Source organism: Lithobates pipiens, unplaced genomic scaffold, assembly GCF_037356315.1.
Source record: "Lithobates pipiens isolate NorthernLeopardFrog02 unplaced genomic scaffold, aLitPip1_a1.2 Scaffold_19, whole genome shotgun sequence".
NCBI lineage: Eukaryota > Metazoa > Chordata > Amphibia > Anura > Ranidae > Lithobates > Lithobates pipiens.
The window spans coordinates 76,832,779-76,853,588 of NW_027507764.1; the positions used below are offsets into that span (position 1 = coordinate 76,832,779).

At 40.8% G+C, this 20,810-nt stretch overlaps 1 protein-coding gene across 1 annotated transcript in view; it reads left to right on the forward strand.

Annotated features, from left to right (window-relative positions):
- PLXDC2 (plexin domain containing 2) overlaps positions 1-20,810 on the forward strand; it is an 811,301-nt gene that overhangs the window by 537,172 nt on the left and 253,319 nt on the right. The window lies entirely within an intron of this gene.

The following is a 20,810-nucleotide window of genomic DNA, read 5'->3' on the forward strand; positions in this document are numbered from 1 at the left end:
CAGAGGGAATAACGACGTGGACGTGTAACTAACTGGAGGCATTAAATAAATATATTGCGTATTGAGCAAACACAGGATTACAGCTCACAAAACATAGGTAGCTATTAAAGTATTAAATGTGAGAAAACCTAGGAGGTCATGAGAGTTTCTGCTCTTTAATCAGATCTTTTCATATTTATATCTGGTTCAGAGCTAGTGTGCAATCTAACGTTTATCCATCCATCTATGGTCTATCTATCTATCTATCTATCTATCTATCTATCTATCTATCTATCTATCTATCTATCTATCTATCTATCTATCTATCTTTATTCTCTATCTCTTCTTATTTCTTTTTTTAATTATTTAGTTTTACAGCTGTCTTTCAGATTTTCAGCCTAAATAATAATTGTCTTAAAACTAAAAAGTACACAGTTTAAAGCCCAACTCCATGAATTTTAAAACATACATCCTTGCAATGGGGCTCCCACATTGCAATGGTTAAATGCTCATTATGTCTAGGGGTGCATGAGTGAGGTGTAAATACTTACCTTATTTCTTGCTCCAGCTGAGTCTCCAGTGCTGCAATGATCCCATGCAAATGCTTCTATAAGCTGAGACATACTATGACCTATGACATTTTCCCAATCTTGCTTCCATCCTATGGGAAAATGTACATTTGTTATAGAGTCTGACAAAAAATATAGACCAAGAAATCCCAATCTGGGACCAGTGTCATCTGTTTGGTTGGTCCAGTCCTTAAAGAGGAAGTAAACCCTGATGCGTTTACTTCCTCTTTGTCTCCCTGCAAAGGTAAAGCATAATGGGCTACTATGCATCGCATAGTAGCCCATTATGTGTCACTTACCTGACACAGGAGCCAGCAAAGTCACCGCTGTCCCCTGTAGTCCGGAGCATCCATCTTCTTCCGGGTATCGCTGCTCTGGCCACTCACAGCGCCGGAGCAGCGATGACGTCAATCCTGCGCATGCGAGCCGCCACTAACGGCATAAATAGTGCGCCTGCGTGCTGCTGTCTGTGGCGCATTTTCGTTCCGGCACCGAGGAGAGAGGATCGGTGAGTTGCACCAACACGACACTTCACAGTAGAACATGCCAGGCACACTCACACCCCCCCTTTCACCCCCCCGATCACCCCCCCAATCACCCCTGCCCCCCCAGTCACAGTGACACCAATAGCATTTTTTATTTTTTTTGCATTGGTGTCATTTGTGACTGTAATAACTGTTAGGGCAGTTAGGGTTAGCCCCCTTTAGCTCTAGGGTACCCCCCTAACCCCCCCAATAAAGGTTTAACCCCGTGATCACCCCCCGTCGCCAGTGTCACTAAGGCTGGGTTCACATTGCAGCGGTTTATGAGAACGGATGTGATTCGCACCGCACTGCAGTGCAAATCACATCCGATCTCTGTGTGATTCGAGTTCAGCCATACAGATAGTATGGCTGAATTCGCGCCGCACCCGCCGCAAACTCGCACGGGACCCTTTTTTTGGTCCGCAGCAGAATCGGATCGCATGGGTGTTCACACCATGTGATCCGAGTTTGCAGATCGCACTGCGATATGCGAACTGATCTGGGGGTGTCATTAATATTTCACTGACACTCCCAGCAGTTCGCATAGGGCAGTGTGAACTGCCGCCGGGAGGCATGCGATGCGGGAACCCGCCGCGGATTCATGCCGTTCCCGCATCGCTCCAGTGTGAACCCAGCCTAATAAGCGATCGTTTTTCTGATCGCTGTATTAGTGTCACAGGTGACGCTAGTTAGGCAGGTAGGTATTTAGGTTCGCCGCAGCTTTTTATAGCGCCAGGGACCCCCATATACTACCGCATAAAGCCCCCTGATTGCCCCCTAGTTAACCCTTTCACCAGTGATCACCATAGAAAAAAATAGAAAATAAAATAAAAAAGTTTGTAATTTTCCCGCAACTTGTGGCAAAATATAAAATATTCCATGGACTCAACATGCCTCTCAGCAAATAGCTTGGGGTGTCTACTTTCTAAAATGGGGTCATTTGTGGGGGTTTTGTGCCATCTTGGCATTTTATGGCCTTCAAAACTGTAATAGGTAGTGAGGAGTGAAGTCAAATATTTACTCCCTTAGAAAACCTGAAGGCGGTTCTTGGCTTTCGGGGCCCCGTACGCGGCTAGGCTCCCAAAAAATCCCACACATGTGGTATTCCCGTACTCAGGAGAAGCAGCAGAATTTATTTTGGGGTGTCATTTCACATATGCCCATGTCATGTGTGAGCAATATATCATTTAGTGACAACTTTGTGAAAAAAAAATAAAAAAAAATTAAAGTTTGTAATTTTCCCGCAGCTTGTGGCAAAATATAAAATATTTCATGGACTTAACATGCCTCTCAGCAAATAGCTTGGGGTGTCTACTTTCTAAAATGGGGTCATTTGTGGGGGTTTTGTGCCATCTTGGCATTTTATGGCCTTCAAAACTGTAAAAGGTAGTGAGAAGTGAAATCAAAAATGTACGCCCTTAGAAAGCCTGAAGGCGGTGCTTGGTTTTCGGGGCCCCGTACGCGGCTAGGCTCCCAAAAAGTCCCACATATGTGGTATCCCCGTACTCAGGAGAAGCAGCAGAATTTATTTTGGGGTGTCATTTCACATATGCCCATAGCATGTGTGAGCAATATATCATTTAGTGACAACTTTGTGTAAAAAAAAAAAAAAAATTGTTTTTTTGTCATTATTCAATCGCTTGAGGCAAAAAAATAAAATATTCAATGGGCTCAACATGCCACTTATCAATTTCCTTAGGGGGTCTACTTTCCAAAATGGGGTCATTTGGGGAGGTTTTGTACTGCCCTGCCATTTTAGCACCTCAAGAAATGAGATAGGCAGTCGTAAACTAAAAGCTGCGTAAATTCCAGAAAACGTATCTTAGTTTGTAGATGTGACAACTTTTGTGCAAACCAATAAATATACAGTTATTGACTTTTTTTTTACCAAAGACATGTGGCTGAATACATTTTGGCCTAAATGTATGACTAAAATTTGCACAGAGCAGCCCAGATACTCCTCTTCTCGGGTCTCAGGACGGCACTCTTGCCCCCCCCCCCCCCCCTTTTGCCGAGTGCCCAAGCCAAGCCGCTGCTCTGTGTATCCATTCAGGTACAGAGTCGTGGTTTGGCCCTGCCCTCTCTCTCTCCTCATTGGCTCACTGACATTGGTTGGCAGCAGTGGGAGGCCATGGCAGCCACTGCTGTGTCTCAGTCAATCAGGAGGGAGAGTCCCGGACAGCAACATTATTGATACACAAAACACAGTCACTTCCACTTCCTAATAGGTCTTCTGAAGTAAGGGGTAACAGGTATCAGGTATAATGGTGGTAAAAATGGTATAAATGGTATCCCAGGACTGGGTGGATGCTGCCTTCCTCAGATGGGGTAATCCGAAGGAATCTACAAGAAAAACAAAAATGGAAGGCACGCACACCTAGTGCATTACCAAAGATAATTTAATAATAAAACATTTGTATAAAAGTGGGTACTCCCAAAATGCAACTGTGCAACATTTCTGGATCGAGATGGGGCTCAGGTAAGTATTAGGGGAGCTGAGGGGGGCTGCTTCACACAGGAGGTTGTTTGCCTAGAATGCATTAAGATAAAAAAAAACCTTCTGCCTTTTGAACCACTTTAAATTATTGCAGATTAGAAGATACAGATCCTTGGGAACCTGGCTGCCTTGTGTGCCAGCTAATGCTCCTTACGTTTGGGGAAATTTATTAAAGTGTTACTAAACCCAGGACCCTGCATTCACTATATCTGGTCTCCCACAGTACATAGAACATGGAAATGTAATTATTTTAGTAAATATAAACTGCTAAATACCTTTTCTCATCAGCAATATATAGCAGTCTTGTGACTTCTACCGGTGTCTGACCGAGCACTGGTTAAAGCTTGTAGGAGGAGATTTAATTTTCCTCTTACTGTTCTATGAGGCTGCATGACTTCGGACCCTCTGTCTGGACAGTGCTGATAGGCCCTGTGCTGATCACATGCACCCTCCCCTCCAAAAAAGTTCTTTAGCAATATACACCAATCTGAGCATGTGCAGAGTACCTCCAAGGCTCTGTTTTATCGACAGATGGATTGGGGACAGTAAAAGAAGGGGAGAACCAGAGAAGACAGGATCAAACAGCCTTTTTACACAATGCGGAAAATTCCCTCCTTAGGCCGCGTACACACAGGCGGATTGTCTGCCCAACTATGTTCGTCAGACAATCCGACAGACAGTCCGTCCAAATTTTCAATGAACGGACTTGACCACACACGATTAACAGACAGTCCGCTGAAAACTTGCGCGATGACGTGTACAGCACGTACGACGGGACTAGAAAAACGACGTCCAATACACTGCAATGCAACCTTCGGCCGTGTAAATCCTTTCTGAGCATGCGCCATACTTAGTCCGTCCAACTTGCCTACACACGAGCGGACTGTCCGCTGAAACCAAGTTTGGACGGACAAAACCAAGTTTGGACGGACAAAATTACGGAAATTCCGAAAGACAAAGTCCGTCAGACTGTCCGCTGAAAAAGTCCGCTGAAGCCCACACACGAGCGGATTGTCCGCTGAAACACGGTTCAGCGGACTAAGTTGGGCAGACAATCCGCCCGTGTGTACGCGGCCTTAGGCTCCACAGTGAATATAACACACATGCTTTACTGCATATACAGACTGATTTTACTGTTATAGTTTTAGCAACACTTTAACTGTAGATCCACGTTGATTCTGTGATCCAGGACTAATGATATTCATTTTAAACACAATCAGGTCAGCTACAGACAGGTTGATAAGAACTCACTAAGCAGTCAGGTGATTGGATTTTATCATTTGTGTATTAGATTTTCTTCTTCAGCTGTGATGTGCTAAGGGGAGGAAGAAGCTTATAATGAATGCTTACATAAGTTTGCCTCAAGTCTATGACTGTAGCTTAGCAAAAGATACAGGTTTTCCTTCAATCAAGAGAAAGGGTGTTGGTTGATGGGTGGAGAAGGGGATTCCACAGGCTGTTTAGGATACAATGCCTTTTTTCTATTTGTAGGACACCACTAGGCCTGCCATGTGGTTCCTCAATGGAGCTTCCCATTGTGGGAACCAGTTACCAGTGTAGTCTCCTTACTTCACTTGACCTAAAAAGACCTCCTACCATTGAAGGCCTCACATGCTTCCCAAACTGCAAAGTTTAACTTTTTTTTAGAAGAAGGTGACTACTACAGGTGTAGAATCTAAATATAAAGCAAGTAAACGTGGGTGTTTGGATTTATTCAAACCAAGATCTGGATCAGACAGTATTACAGCAACCCAAATATCTACAAACATTGACCAATCGACAAGGCAAACAATTTTTCCCCCCAAATCTCCAACCTTGGAAGTAAACTGTTAAAGAGGACCTCAGCAGTTCACCCCAACACTCTTTGACAGCTTTTGTCAACTTTTTTGCCCCAGTGGAACCCAATCATTTTTCAGGTCTCAGAGAACTCCTGTTTCATTGGTGGTCAGTGGAAAGTATGTTCCCCCCTTTCAGTGTTGGTCAGAATGTCACCTCTAACCATAATTCTGTATGTACACGTTGAGAATCAGCATATGTACTTACCTTGTTATTGGCATGGTATTGACATTAAAGAACTTATCAGAATGTGCACGAAGGTCTTCATACATGACCCAGAACTGTCCTCTTGTTTGTCTATTGGCAATTATTGGATGGATCCAGTATCTACGCTTTCGTCTCGTCCTTCTCATACGTTCCTCCTCCTTCTCATCAGTTAATGCAATGATCGCAGGTGTCATGACTGCTGTTGCTGCAACATAGCGCCCTGCAAACATAACTGTTGAGCACAAACTGGTTAATAAGAACATAAAAAGGAAATTAAACTCAGCCTAGAAGAAAAAGGAAATATGTCACAAACTCTGTATGGTTTTGATTGGGCATAGCCAAAGTCACAGAACAAATCACCAGAAGTCACATTAACGTTGCAACAAAATTGCATCAAGTGGCAACGAATTTATATCAAGACGCAACAAAATCACACATCAAAGTCACACTCAAATTGCACCAAATCATACGACATTGAAGTCTCATTGGTATGAACTAGGGCTTACAGACAGCAAAAAAAGATCATCAGTGCCATGTTAATTGGTGCTGGACCCAAAACTATGTAGGCACTATCAGATAGGAGGTCAGTCAGCCACAGCTCAAGATACCCTATCAAACTTTGGAGAAACCTTAGGGTTCCATGGAACCCTGGCTGAAAATGGCTGCTCTATAATATCAATGTAATTAAAGAAAGACAAAACAAAACTCTCAATAGGATCTGACACTTGAAAAAGGATTATATGGCAGATTACCAGCGATATGCACTCATCTGTAAAGTGTTTGGTCCTGTTTTTTTTTTTTTTTTTTTGAGTTTTAGCTATGGACTTAAATTACTTTTACTGGAGATGTTTTTAAATCAGGTAAAGGCCATTTATCTGATTTAATCTAGTAAATGGATCAGAGTGAATACTTTGTGGATTTATCAAAATATTATGCCTCGTTTTTTTCCTTTATGATTCAGCTGAATAATCCATAGTTAATACATCCGCATGCTGGCCCCTGACAGCAGTCCGCTTGCTTCTCCGCTTAGCTCTATTGCATGGCAGAGCCTCTGACTCTCAGAAGAGAAGCAGTGAATACCATTGCTGCTACTGCAAATGTTGCACAGAGAAGACTTAATTGCTTCTGGAAATCCTTAAAACATGATATGTCGAGGATATCTAAGACCACAGCTGGGAAATCATATCCTGGAAGAACCGGGATAGCATAAGCAAAGAAGAGCTCTTGTATGCTAATGGAAACAGACACTGTGTGATATTACCGACAACTTAATAACGAGCTGGTTAAACACACGGAAATTTCCGAGTGCATGTTTAGATCAAGATGTTCTCTGATATTTTATTGCTATACTTCACTGCCAAATGTTGTTCAAATAGAATTCAACCTTGACAGATATTCTTCATTGTCAGTGTCAACATTTAATAGCTTATATTAGAATATATATTAACCAAGTTGCGTCTTTTATCCCAGATGTGGAATCAGAACTACAACACCCTGCACATTATAGGTGACACTAGGGATATTTTTATTGGAATTTGGGCTTATACTGGTATTCTTTGTCCTGGAGGAGCAATCTATTAACCTGGAAGTGTGTCTGCGATATACAACTTTTAGAACATTGGGATCATGGAGTTTAGCCACACCAATATGCTATATAAGGCTCTTTAAACAGGGTTACGCTATGTGAGTTTTTTAAATTTTTTGGAATATATGTGAAACTCCATACATTTACTCCCCATTCTGATGTTCGGGAAATATATGGTGCCATGTTTTGAAGATTGTGAGATGAACATATACCTGATGGATTCAACCCAGTGATAAAGCTTGCTTTGACCTGGGCGGCATATGCCCCGCCAGGTTCAAACCATCTGGTAAGCCTCCTCCCTATCACGGTGACGGTGGTGGTGTTTTTTTTTGTTTTGAGGAATCACGTTGTGGATTTTCCCTTATGGACATTTATATGTGTCCTTTTATCACAGAAAATCATTTGGATTTGATTAACTTTATGCACTTTTAATTATATGCACAGAAGGACTTTGTTAAACCATTTTTCTCTGTTCAATAATATTTACACGTTCTATTTGATTTCGGGTCCTAAATATATGATTCTTTCTATACAACATATGTATAAATTTCAAATCATATACTGTATAAGTTCACGTTTATATCACTAGATATAATTCTTCACTAGAGTCAGACTCATTTTGTGATAATTTTTGTAATATAGCGCTACACTTTTTTTTTACATATAGGCTATTTATTATAGCAAAAAGGAAAAAAAAATGGTGTTTTTTTTTTCAAAATTGTCAGTCTTTTTTTGTTTATAGCACAAAAAAAAGAAAACCGCAGAGCTGATCAAATACCATGAAATTAAAGCTCTATTTGTGGGGAAATTTTGTGTGGGTACAGCGTCGCACTACCGTGCAATTGTCAGTTAAAGTGCTGTATCTCAAAAAATGGCCTGGTCATTAAGGGGGCAAATCCTTCTACACCTTAAAGAGGAAGTAAACCCTGATGGGTTTACTTCCTCTTTTTTTTCCCTGCAAAGGTAAAGCATAATGGACTACTATGCATCGCATAGTAGCTCATTATGTGTCACTTACCTGACACAGGAACCAGCGAAGTCGCCGCTGTCCCCTGTAGTCCGCCGCATCCATGTTGCTGGTGGCGTCTCGCAGCTCCGACAAATCACAGCGGGGAAGCCGCGATGACGTCACTCCCGCGCATGCGCATGGGAGTCGCGTCTCGCAGCTCCGCCGCTGCCACTCGGCGAAGCCGAGATGATGGCACTCCCGCGCATGCGCAGGGAGTCGACAAATTAGGCAAATCCATTCTTGGATTTGCCGCATTTAGTGCGCCTGCGCGCCGCTGTCTACGGCGCATGCGCCGTAGACAGCGGTGCCCATTTTCGGGCAAATATCTCCTAAACCATATAGGTTTAGGAGATATTGCTTGGACCTACAGGTAAGCCTTAATCTAGGCTTACCTGTAGGTCCAAGTGGTTTGGAAGGGTTTACTTCCTCTTTAAGTGGTTAAAAAAAGGCCATGTCCCATGTGAAACCATGATAAATGGACTGTAGTGCATTTCTGAAAGAAGTAAATAATAAAAAAGCCATAGGTGTGAACCAAGCCTTACTTGGAGGACTGTTCTGCTATTTATATACAGTATATGTGTTTATGTTTTAGTGTAACTGAAAGCGCTGCATTTTTATTATAAGTATTTTGTTATTTTTTGTAGAAATTGTGTTAGCTTACTTTATATTTTTTTGCACCTAAGCGCAGGTATAACTTATTAATTAATAATAACTGAATAAATGGGCACAGTTTTGCGTAAGTGTCTTTATAATATGATTTATGATAATAAGGAATGTGTAATTTTAATGAAGTAAATTAGAGATGCACATTTCATTAAATCACTTTATGTATATTCAAATATTTGTCAATTTAAAAGCATTTTTTTTCCACACTCATTTATAGCAGATATTGCTATCCACTCTTCATTCTTCTATATTAATTTACACACACCACGGCCCCTATGCATGCATCATGAAGCCTCGTACACACAATCGGATTTTCCGCAGACAAAACCTCTGACTTTTGTCCGAAGGCATGTGCCTGGATTTTGTCTTGCATACAAACGGCAAGGAATTGTCAGCCAACAAACATGAACGTAGTGACGTACTACGTGTTTTTCAGCTCTTTAGCGCCACCCTTTGGACTCCTTCTGCTAATTTTGTGTTAGTAGAAGTTTGGTGAGTGTTGATTCGTGCTTTTCATTTTGCATTTTTCATTTAACGCTTTTCAGTTCATTTCTGAACAGCCATTCATCGACCAGCCATGTTTTGGAATCGGAGGAGATACCGTGTTATTTATTATTGGCTTTGTTATTGCTTTGACCCAAGTCCAGTCCAGGAACAGGAGGACGAGGATTTCTTTGATCAAAAATTGGTTGCTTTATGAATCTTGACCAATTATGTCATATGCCTTTGCTGCCGGAGCTCCAGGAGAATAATCTGGGTAATCTTCACAATTATCTCTGAATGACGGACCCCTGCTTTCACCAACTCTTGGCATTGTTGACCCCCTATATTAAGAAGCAGGACACATGCTTGAGGCTTTTAATTAATTTTTTGGTTGAATAATGATTTGATTTGGTATATTTTCTATATTTTTGGATGCATAGAATGCATTTTTTGGTTAAGTTCTATTGGCAGATAGCATGTCTAATTTTATTTGTTTTCTTTTATTAATACATAATAAAAAAATGTGTAGAATAATACTTGGTATGTGTTTTACTTCATATGACAGTTTGGGAGTAGGCAGTTACATTTTAAAAAATACAATGTATCTTTGATCTTACAATCTATGGGATAATGGTGTTGTGGTAACTTGCCCAAAGAAAAAAAAAAAGCATACTAATATTATTCTTGATATCACTAGAAAATAAAAGCCTTTTAAAAAGCGTTTGCCATAACTCCATCAGTATCACCAGCAAAGCAGCTCCATTACTATCCCATTAAATAAAGAAGAGGAGAATGTTTTTTTACAAAAGGCAAATCCACTTTGCACTACAAGTGCACTTGGAAGGGAAGTCACTGTAAATCTAAGGGGTAGAACTGAAATGAGGGAAAGCTCTGCTGATTTTATCATCCAATCACGTACAAGCTAAAATGCTGTTTTTTATTTTCATTGCATGTTCCCCCCGGATCTACAGATACTGCACTTCCAAGTGCACTTGTAGTGCAAAGCGGATTTGCCTTTCGTAAATAACTCCCAATGTGCAGTGCATTTTGAGATTTCATAATTTGCCACGTCACGAATGTTAATTCTCCATTACGAATGCTATGAGTAAGCACTACGTTTAGTGTGAAATGCGTCAGTGTTTTTGGTTCTGTATTACTTTGCTGTGACATGTACAGTGTGATCCTGATGCTCTAATAAAGGCACAAGAAATTTCATTTGGAGTGTGACTGTCCAGAATTTTCTACTCACCTTGATTTACAAGACTGACTGCTTCTGGCTCGTCCTTGCTTCCGAGCATGCGTGTTTGTACTTTTGACTTTTGTCCAGCAGACTTGTGTACATATGCTCGGAAAATCCGACAACAGACATTTGTCCATGGAAAATTTTAAAGCCTGCCATCCAACATTTGTCTGCGGAAAATCCGACAACAATTGTCCGATGGAGCGTACAAACGGTCCGATTTTCCACCAACAGCCTGTCGCCACACATTACCTGTCGGAAAATCCGATCGTGTGTACGCGACTTAACAGTTTGGAGTACAGAACAACTTCCTCACTAGTCATCTCTGTAACAATGGGGGAGGTGTTCTGTAGTCAACAGAGTGCTGAGAACATTGCTAACCAATAAGAGTGCAGAGCAGCCAGAGGGCACAACAAGCTATAATTTCACTAAAATTCTGTCAGGATTAACAGGTATCCATGTAATAATATATTTGCAGTGGAATATTTAGCAGAGAGAGCAAATGCATTCATAGGGTATACATATGTTTTTTCAGAACCTGTGTATGTCTAGCAGCACAGTGTCAAGAGCACAAAATAGATGATAGAGACTTTATGTTGGTTACATATCATTATTGATGTCTGCACTATGTTTACATGGTGTTTACATTGCTCTGGGAGACAGACTGTTGGTGGGAGGAGTGGCAACAACATCTCCTTCGATGCTAGAGGTTGCTTCGCCAAGAACAGATACATGCTATTGACAGGCTGCTTGTTAAGCTTCCATTACGCTAGGTAACTTTGTCCTCACACTACTCCATTCCACACTGATGTCTTCATTCCCCAATGTGTCAAGACCCACTAAATAAACTATGTGTGCCGGTTACTTACGATACACCTCTTTAGTAACTTCAGACCAGGCAAGGACAACATTTCCATACTTTACTTAACAAAAGTGCAAAATTAACATTCCAATGTACAAGTGCCAAGTTTTTCCTACATCCCTACTCCTAACTTCAGGCTCGTACTGCCCCGGCATACCTGCAAAGGTGAAGTCCAAGCAATTACAGTCCTTCAGAGTCATTCTCATGCAGATATAAGTCCTTTAATGGCATGCTCCAGTGCTGGTGTCTTCAGGGAGAACCCCAGGTTCAGATGACTTTACATCCCAATAGTGATAGACGACCTCTTTCTGCTCCTCATAGATAAAACTCTCTGTCTCTCTCCCTTATGGGCCCTGGTTACAGCTATCTCTCTTCTTCTGACTCTCAACGGGGGAACTCCCTGGACTCTCTGTCCCCCGCAGGAACTCTGACCATGGATGTCTCTTACCTGACCACTTTTTTTATGTGTCACGGGATTAGTGGGCCAGACCCAGAGAAGAACCCACCAAAATACCAAAGAATTGGAAAAGGCGTTAACTCCTACCCTCCTGGCCAGGACAGCACCTATCTGGCCATTTCAACATGCTCACATGTAGATGAAACTGCCATCTTCAGCCTATAGTGCCAATTATATACTGATGGTACAGCAGTATTTAAAATATTAATTAACTAAAAACAAAAATGATTATTAGTCTGTCTATATTAAAAGAAAAAGAAAGAACAAAGATAGGAGGTGGGGGTCTTTATTAAAACAGTTTACCAAAGTAAGTAAAAAAAATATGTATTTTAAAGATATAAAAATGATTTATGGAGAAAAAAAGTGATAGGGTTGCTGATGTTGCTAAACCTGAACATCAGGGCACCAATGGCCTCTAGTTATGACAGGTTTAATGTAGGAGGTATATTGAAATAGCTAGATACTTGCCAGCAAACCTCATCAGACAGGATCCTCTTGCTTTTCTCTGTGTGAGGTCATAGGTAGTTAGGTTAGGTAGGTATGATTCAGTGATTTGACTTATTTGGTTAAGCAATGCAGACATCAATAGTGATACATAACCAACATAAATTTTAAGATTTTAAAGAAAAAATAATCACTAAAAGGTATTAGGTTGACCATCTTTTTATGGTGTTATATGTCCCAGAGGAATTTGTCTCTGGAACGTCAAAGAGTGGTCATACAGAGCGCCAAAAATCATTGTATTTGAAATTACTGCAGAGGTTAACTGGGGAGAGACATGGAGAAAACGGAGCAGACGTTTCATTTTGTGTGCTTCGTGTCAGTTTTTTAGTCGAGTTGGGATCACAGCAAGTCTTGGTGGTGACCAGTTTCAGTAAAGACAGGCAGATTTCTCACCACCTGTTCTCAGGAGCAATCTGCTGAGTGTTGGCAGTTGAGGCCTGGCCCCGTGGTGACCTGCACTAGCAGTAGCATACAGAAGATGAGATGTGAATGAAGAAGTCTTCTTGTTTGGCTAAGCTCTGCTGAATAGTATAGTTCGAATTTGTCTAGCCATCATCAAGAAGATATCCTGTGGAGAATAAAATCTAATTTTCTATACAAAAAAAGAAAATATACAGCACTTAGAAGGAAGAAAAACAAGATCACAGGATTTTATGAATATACAGATGCCTAGTAACCCACTCATTGTATTGCCAATCATGAGAAAACCTAACAAAGAGACACAGAGCTGTATTATAATATAGATTAGCATCTCCTGTGAAACGATTGAAAATAAGATGCTTTTATTTCCCAGACATCAGCCTTCAGCCCGGTAATTAAAAGGCACATATAGTAAAAGTCAATATGATCTCCAGGAAGGAAATGTATTGCCTGTCAGAGGCGGGATACTGAAGTAAAGAAAGATGCTTAGACAGTAAGCAGGATAAATTGCTCAATTCACAGAGTATAGATGAGAATCTGGAACAATGCAGATAGTATGGAGGTCCAACAGCATCTCTGCTGTGCCTTTACGTTTAACATATTCCTATTCCTGACCTCAGTAGAAAGAATCTGCTTTATGGTAGAAGAACTGCAATTGACGATGAGCTTCACTTTATACTAGAGCAGTGCTCTCCACATTGGTGAGGCATAGTGGAGCAAGATGAAGGTTCAGATGGGTCCAAAGGAGCATCTATTGTTTTTATATAAAGAGACCTTATGCGACTGGGCTTCTTATTTTATTTTTTTATTTTTTTAAAGGTGCCTGTAAAAAAGGCTGCTTATACTTACCTCCCTGACTCTATAATATTCTTTTATCTAAGACTACTAAAAGCTCTTCAACAACTTGGTCTACAGCTGCTTGTGGGCAGGTGCAGCGTGGTGTGGCAGGCAGGAAACAGGAATATATTGTAACAGAAGTCTAGCATTACACAACAGGCCAGGCAGAAAGCCAATCCACTCACAGGATGTAACAGTGATGTGTCAGTAGTTCAGGGGTGTCAAACTTAATTTCATTGTAGGCCGCATCAGCATTATGGTTGCCCTCAAAGGGCTGGTTGTATCCAGAAATGTCCAGAGCACCTCATCCCCCTTACATCAGATGTCAAGAGCCAACCACCCTCCCCTGCATCACAGTGCAACCCCCTTATGCTTCTTCTGGAAAGAACCTGGTGGTGGAGTTGGTTAGCAGAAAGTGAAGGGTTTGGAGGAGTACCAAAGAGGGCTGGAGTCAGTTGCCAGAGTCTGCTAAATGCTGAGACTGCACAGAGAGGCCTGGGATCTGTGGGAGGAGCTCTGTCCTCCTTTGTGCTGCCAACTGATACAAGGTGGGGGCGCAGGCCAAGGATTGCTGCATCTTCAGGAGGAGTGCAAGGGCCACATGAAATGGCCTGGCCAGCTGGATTTGGCCCACAGCCTTGTGTTTGACACATGTGCAGTAGATGAAAGTCTCAGGTTAGCTGACAGCATCTGTCTCGAGGGGCGGAATACAGCCTGGCTGATTTTTACCCAAATTGGGAGGTTTCCAGGAATGATGACTTGTCTCTGCACTTTCCCTACTCATCCAGAAGCTCTCCCTGATGCTAAACACTGTCCTTGACAGAAGGGTATCCCATTATAATGGTGTCCTGCCCATGGCAGATTCCAACGTACTATTCCCAACGCACATGTTCCTGTAGAAATGGCTGTGCATATAAGTGGATGCTGAAGCGACCACCGGTCAGAACAGTGTCTAGTCAGAGCAAAACAGTGTCACCAGCACACCAAGGATCTCAAGAACGAGTCCAAAGCTTTATTCAGCAATCACATGATTACAGCAGATAGTAACTTTCAGAGCCATGCAGGACCCTTGATTTAAGGGTCCTGCGTGGCTCCAAAACTTTGCTGTCTGCTGTAACGATGTGATCGCTGAATAAAGTTTTGTACTCATTATGGAGATCCTTGGTATGTTGGTGACACTCTTTTGCTATGCGCATGCTGGACTCTTCACAATGCAGGTTCTGTTTGTGAGAGTATTACACCTTTGTCATGGGTTTGTGGTTAGTACAGAAATATAGAGAACTGTAATTTATATCTCAAGTGAGTAAACTTATTGTCCAGCCAAAGATTAAATAGCAATTTGGGTGGTATTTGGCTTTAAATAGAGCTATGAACATTAAAAGATAAAATAGAGATGTGAAAAGCCAGTTGTAGAGGGGGTCCAACCTCTTGTATCCATTAAAATGTCAGTGTTGTCTGCACTTGAGTGATTTGCAAATTAACATAGCAAATAAAATGATATTCCCAATCATTTGTCTTATTATGTTCAGCATAAATGACCTTTTTTTGCAAATGGAAGTAAATACAGCTGAAATGTCCAATGGATTGTCATTTAATTAGCTGAAATCCATTTCAAGGGTACAACCCATAAAATACTCTATAAATTATATTTTCAATCAATGTGATGTGTCAGTGTTACTGAGGACTAAATATTATGTAAAGAGCAAGCGTCGAGCATTCATTTCACCCTTTTATCCCATTTAATACAAAAATAGCGAGGGTGTTTCTCTGTGCTGCAGCCTGTTATAAATCTTTGTTCAAAATGATATTTCAATTACTTTGTACTTTGTGCGGCCATAACAAATACATTTGCAAATTGCATTAAAAGTTAGCAAACTGTACCCCGCACTGAATCATTAAGGGGAATGTTGAAGACTCTTTTAATCAGCTCCTTCATGAAATTAAGTAATGGCTGCAATTAGAAGAGCTATCAGCCTGTTAAACAATGGGAGGTTGGGAATCCTCATATTATTTAGAAAAAGAAACAATGTGAGCTATATTAAATGGCTCATTCACATTTTTTATTTAACATTTGTAATGAGAACGGGAAAGCCTAAAAAAAAAAATCTCAGAAGACAATTCAGTTATGCGGGGACTGTGACCGGTAATTGTACTTGTAGATATTGGGTATGCTGGTCAGGGGTTCCAACATCCAAATTAGATAGCTTTGGATAATGTTGCAAGCCTAATGGGCAATGCTGAACTCCGAGACTCCATCAGGAGCTCTGATAACCAGCATGGGTTTCAAGGTAAGAAAACTTTTTGGGCTCCACCGTCCACAGCCTTGGGCTTCAGCTACCTTTTATTTTGTCCATAATAACTGATTCACACCTAGGCAATACGATAAAGTAAAAATAAAAATCTCACCAGCTAAACTTTAGCAATTACAAATAGGCTGAATAACTTACATCAAGAAATATTCTCAGCACAATGCAGAACTATGCTCAGCATAACGCTGCAGAGAACACTCCATGATAGGGGGAAAGCTTGGTCACATGACTTTGCCAGGTCATGTGAATGGGCTTTCCTCCTCCCAGCACTTTTTTCCTCATTTATTAAAATGAATTTGAATAATTGGGGGTTTGCTTGCTTTAATATCGCAAAGCAAGTGAAGAGGATTGCCCATTTTGAAGCACATACAGTAGCTGTACTTGATAAATGCTGCAAAAGATTTTTTTTCTTTAAAAAGCTGCATTATAGTCATGATAAGGCCATACCACTGATTTAGAAATTGGTACCTAAGTGTCACTTAAGTTGGCCATACACCAGTGGAAATTGGTTCAAATTTTTTCTCATTTTCCTAATGGTTAGTGGAGGCAAATCCATGTCAGCTTTCCATAATAGTGACAAGAAAGTTTAAAGGAACAGGATAGAGAATTTTTCTCAAACTAACAAAGTCCTAACTGTGAATGTGGTTTCTGTTCAAGAAAAATCACAATGAGACCTGTGTGGGATTTTATTGGGGGGTAGGGCTTATATTGCAGCCATCACCAACAATCACGCTAGGTCTTATTTTTGGGGAAACAGGGTATATGTAATATATATATATATATATATATATATATATATATATATATATATATATATATATATATATATATAATATGTGTATAGTCAGTTTATAAGCAACTTTGCAATTGTTCTGTTTTTTCAGCACCATCTAGAGTAAAAATATTAAATCTATAAAAAAAAATGATTTAATATTTAAAACAATTAAAAATTTCTAATAAGGAGAAAAAAAACACAAGCATGTTAAAAAAAAAAAAAAAAAAAATGTGTCCAATATTAACAACCCTAGGAATGCCATTTACATAAACTATAATGATTTTCTAAACTCTATGAAAAGGTTATTATACCTGGTATAATTGTCTATTATTAATCAAGTGCATCCAAAAAATAGACCTAACAGTTATTTAAAAAAATATCTACATCCCACACAACATTATGATCAACAGGAACATAGGTTTTCAAATTGTCTCTAATCTATAGATGGCTCTTTTGATATGACAGCCCGTCCAATGTGGAGTATACTTCTCTAATGCCACAAAAAGCGTACCATCTGGATTTTATTTAATGGTATTTAACATAATGTTTGGATAGGCTGTGGCCTTTGAAACCACATTTAATATTGCCTATATGTTGTGCGAGAAACCGATGTAGCAAAGCCATAGTGCTTCCTAAATATTGATTGCTACATGTACATTGGATCATGTAAATAATGTGTTTTGATGTGCATGTTGTGCAAGAATCAATATCATAAGATTGCCCCATTTGATACATTTGCGGCATGGAAAGAAACCTTTCATGGAATTAAAAAAAAATATATACATTTTTGGGTGGGTCCATGATATTGGGAGCCACTCTATGTTGGAGTTCCCGTACCCCTCTATACACCACTACAGGTTGATCTGGAAGTAACTGGCCTAAAATCATGGCATTCTTTAAAACAGCAGAAGGTTTTTAAAGACAATTTTTGATGGAAAAGTGTTGATTAGAAAAAATTGTGATCATAGACCAACTAAACCTAAAGTGTCCACATTGTTCCCCAAGGACAGACTTATAACATTCTATCTCTGCTTATCTTACTAACTTGATTGATAGGTTTTTTTTTTAGTTTATGTGTATATATTATTCAAGGTTGTTCTTTTACCATGGATGTAATATGTTGTGGTTTTTCTACACTGCACTTCACTTTTAAATATGTTTTTTGAGTTTGTATATCTGAATTCTACCAGCTTGTGGTATTGCTTACAGTATTAAACCCGAACGCAGTGTTTTTTCTTATTCTTTATGAGGTTTACCAACTGTGTTTATCAAGAAGGCTTTATGGAAGCAATTTTAACATCTCCAACATGTATGTGGTGGCTTTTTGTGGTGGTTTTGGCCACTTCGTCAGGGTTGGTGTGTAGGAACTTTTCACTGTCGCTATTGTCAGGAACAGGGGGAGACAAGAAATGTGTAAACTGCAAAGAATGTCAGACACAAGTAGTGTAAAATAATATAATTTATATAAAAGATAAGTGAACAACAAAGATATAAATGCACCTCCAACATACCAAACTGTGCAAAACAAATCAAATAATCAAATAGTGACCCACAAAGAACAACTGTTTAAACTAAGTAAATACAGCAGATAGGGAATACCAAAATCGTAATTGTAGCCGAGCTAGGGTCATACACACGAGATCAAGCAGTGGGAGTTGGGAGCAAGACAGGGCAGGAAAAGGGTAACAGGATACGGAAAGAGCAGATGGGAAGGGATCAAGCTGCAGGGCAGGGGTCCAGGAATGGACGCAGGGTTCAGGAACATAGGATACATGAAGCCACAGGATACAGGAATACAGGAATTCAGGGTTCAGGCACACAGGATTTAGCAAACACAGGTCAGGGCACATGCATAGAATACCAGAGCGATGAGTGCAATAATTTGCTGGGTATATATACAACCTCTTGCAATCAGTTTCAGGTGATGCCTGATTGCAGGAGATGATGTTGGCTCATGATTGCCAGGAGATACACGCTGGTGGACACCAGAACTGTGGCCCATAGGAGAGACAGTGCTACCAGCAGGTGAAACCTTTCCTGACAGCTGTTCTACTTGAGAACTATTCTACATAAGACTGAGCAGCTACAAAATGCAGCTTGGTTGTAATACTTCTTCTCCTGCAGTAATTCCTTTTAACAATGCAAATGTCCTTCCAGCTGAATGACACAAAGAGAAATTATAGCAATTAGGTGAACTGGATACTAGTGCCTGCAGTTTGAGTTTAAGATTAACTGTTAAAATTAGGATTTATGGTGTGTTATTTTTTTGAGGGGTTACATTTGAGGATTTATGTGAGATGTAAAGGGTTCATTCTGAGTATCAGATTGAATGTTAAAGTGGTCCTAGCATCAGTACAATGTGAAGGTGTGACTTAGGAAGAGCCAAGGCTAAAGCCGTTTCCTACTACCAACATACATTTGACTGTCGGGAGTGCGGCGCCTTCACATTGTGCAGATGCTATGCATTTTGGATGAGGGGTTAGAACGCCAGCACCCATCTTAGTAATGGATAACTGGAGGGATTATATCAAGCACTTAGTGCGGTGCTTCAAGCTATCAGTACAAGTCGCAGTGTGGAAACCTAGCATCAGATATGTTTTTTATGTTTATTACATGCAGAGGGCCAGTGCTACCACTAGGAAAACTAGGCAGCCGCCTAGGGCGCCCTGCTGCCTAGTGCGCCCGGCCACTGGTGTCCCTATTCTCTTCTCTCTGAAGCAAGCAACTAAGTCTCAGCATCAGCAGGCAGCTGCCGTTCCTTTCGCACATAGTGTCAGAGGTGCCACGGCCGCGGAGGACTGTGTCTGTGTCCCAACTCCTGAATGAATAGAAACAAGCAAACATTCATTGATGGGCGCTGATAGGCTACATTCATGGGCACTGGTAGGCTGCAGTTGACGGGCGCTGGTGAGGCTACATTTGATAGGTGCTGGTGAGGCTGGATTGATGGGTGCTTGTAGGCTGCATTGATGGACGCTGGTAGGCTGCATTGATGGGCGCTGCTGGGGCTGCAGTGATGGGCTCTGGTAGGCTGCATTTGAGGGGCACCGCTGAGGCTGAATTTGTTGGGCACTAGTGAGGCTGCATTTAATGGGCGCTTCATTAAAAAGGTGGGGTATGCATGGGCAGTGGGAAGGGGTGGAGTCAGGGGTGGAGCCAAGGGGGGCGGCAAAATGAGGTTTCACCTAGGGTGTCAAAAATCCTTGCACCAGCCCTGTGCATGCATGCTAAGTAATGGCTGGATGTAACACTTACAGGTAATGATTAACTCTCACAAAGATAACAGTACTTCAACTGACTATGCCTTCATATACTTTCCTCCTTTTTGCCTCCAGAAGTGCAGCACAATCTTTGTTCATACATTATCCAAGATCAGCATCTACTTCCTAGACTGAGATGTTGGCTTAGAAATGATACAGTCATGTAAATCCTGGTGTCTGCACAGTTCTTAGCTGTGTTCACAAACATCTGACCCAGATCAGCCTCTGCTGCAGTCTATCACCGTCTGACTACTTACCAAGTTACAATATTGCAGTCTGATTACCAGGGGAGAGGAGACTGAGGAAATGATCCATCCTGATTTCAGTAGACTGATGCCATCATTTCAGCCAAAGTCACTGGCATAAGTTCAAGAAGGTTAATTAAAAAAAGCAAAGCTTTTTAAAAAAAATTAACTTGCAATATATTGTGACATGTCTAGGATTTATTCATGCAGACTTTCAAAGTTACAAAAAGGTCCCCATTAATGATTTTAATTGGTTCATAACTGCATTCACTGATGTTTTTTGCCTAGAATTCAGCCTAAAAGAAACTGACAGTTTGATGGCCAAATAATTGTACTTGGTTTGGATTTGCACCAACAGTTTTTGATCACCAGTATCTCTTTCAGATCACAAATGTGCTACTATGCATGCTGGCCTAGCAATTTTCCAAATCTTGGAAGATATAAAACATGCTCTCGAACTTCAATATTTTACAGCCACACCTGGTGGCAAAGATGGGAGAGGCTTAGGCAGGCCATACACGGTTCCAATCTTGGCTGGTTCAGCAG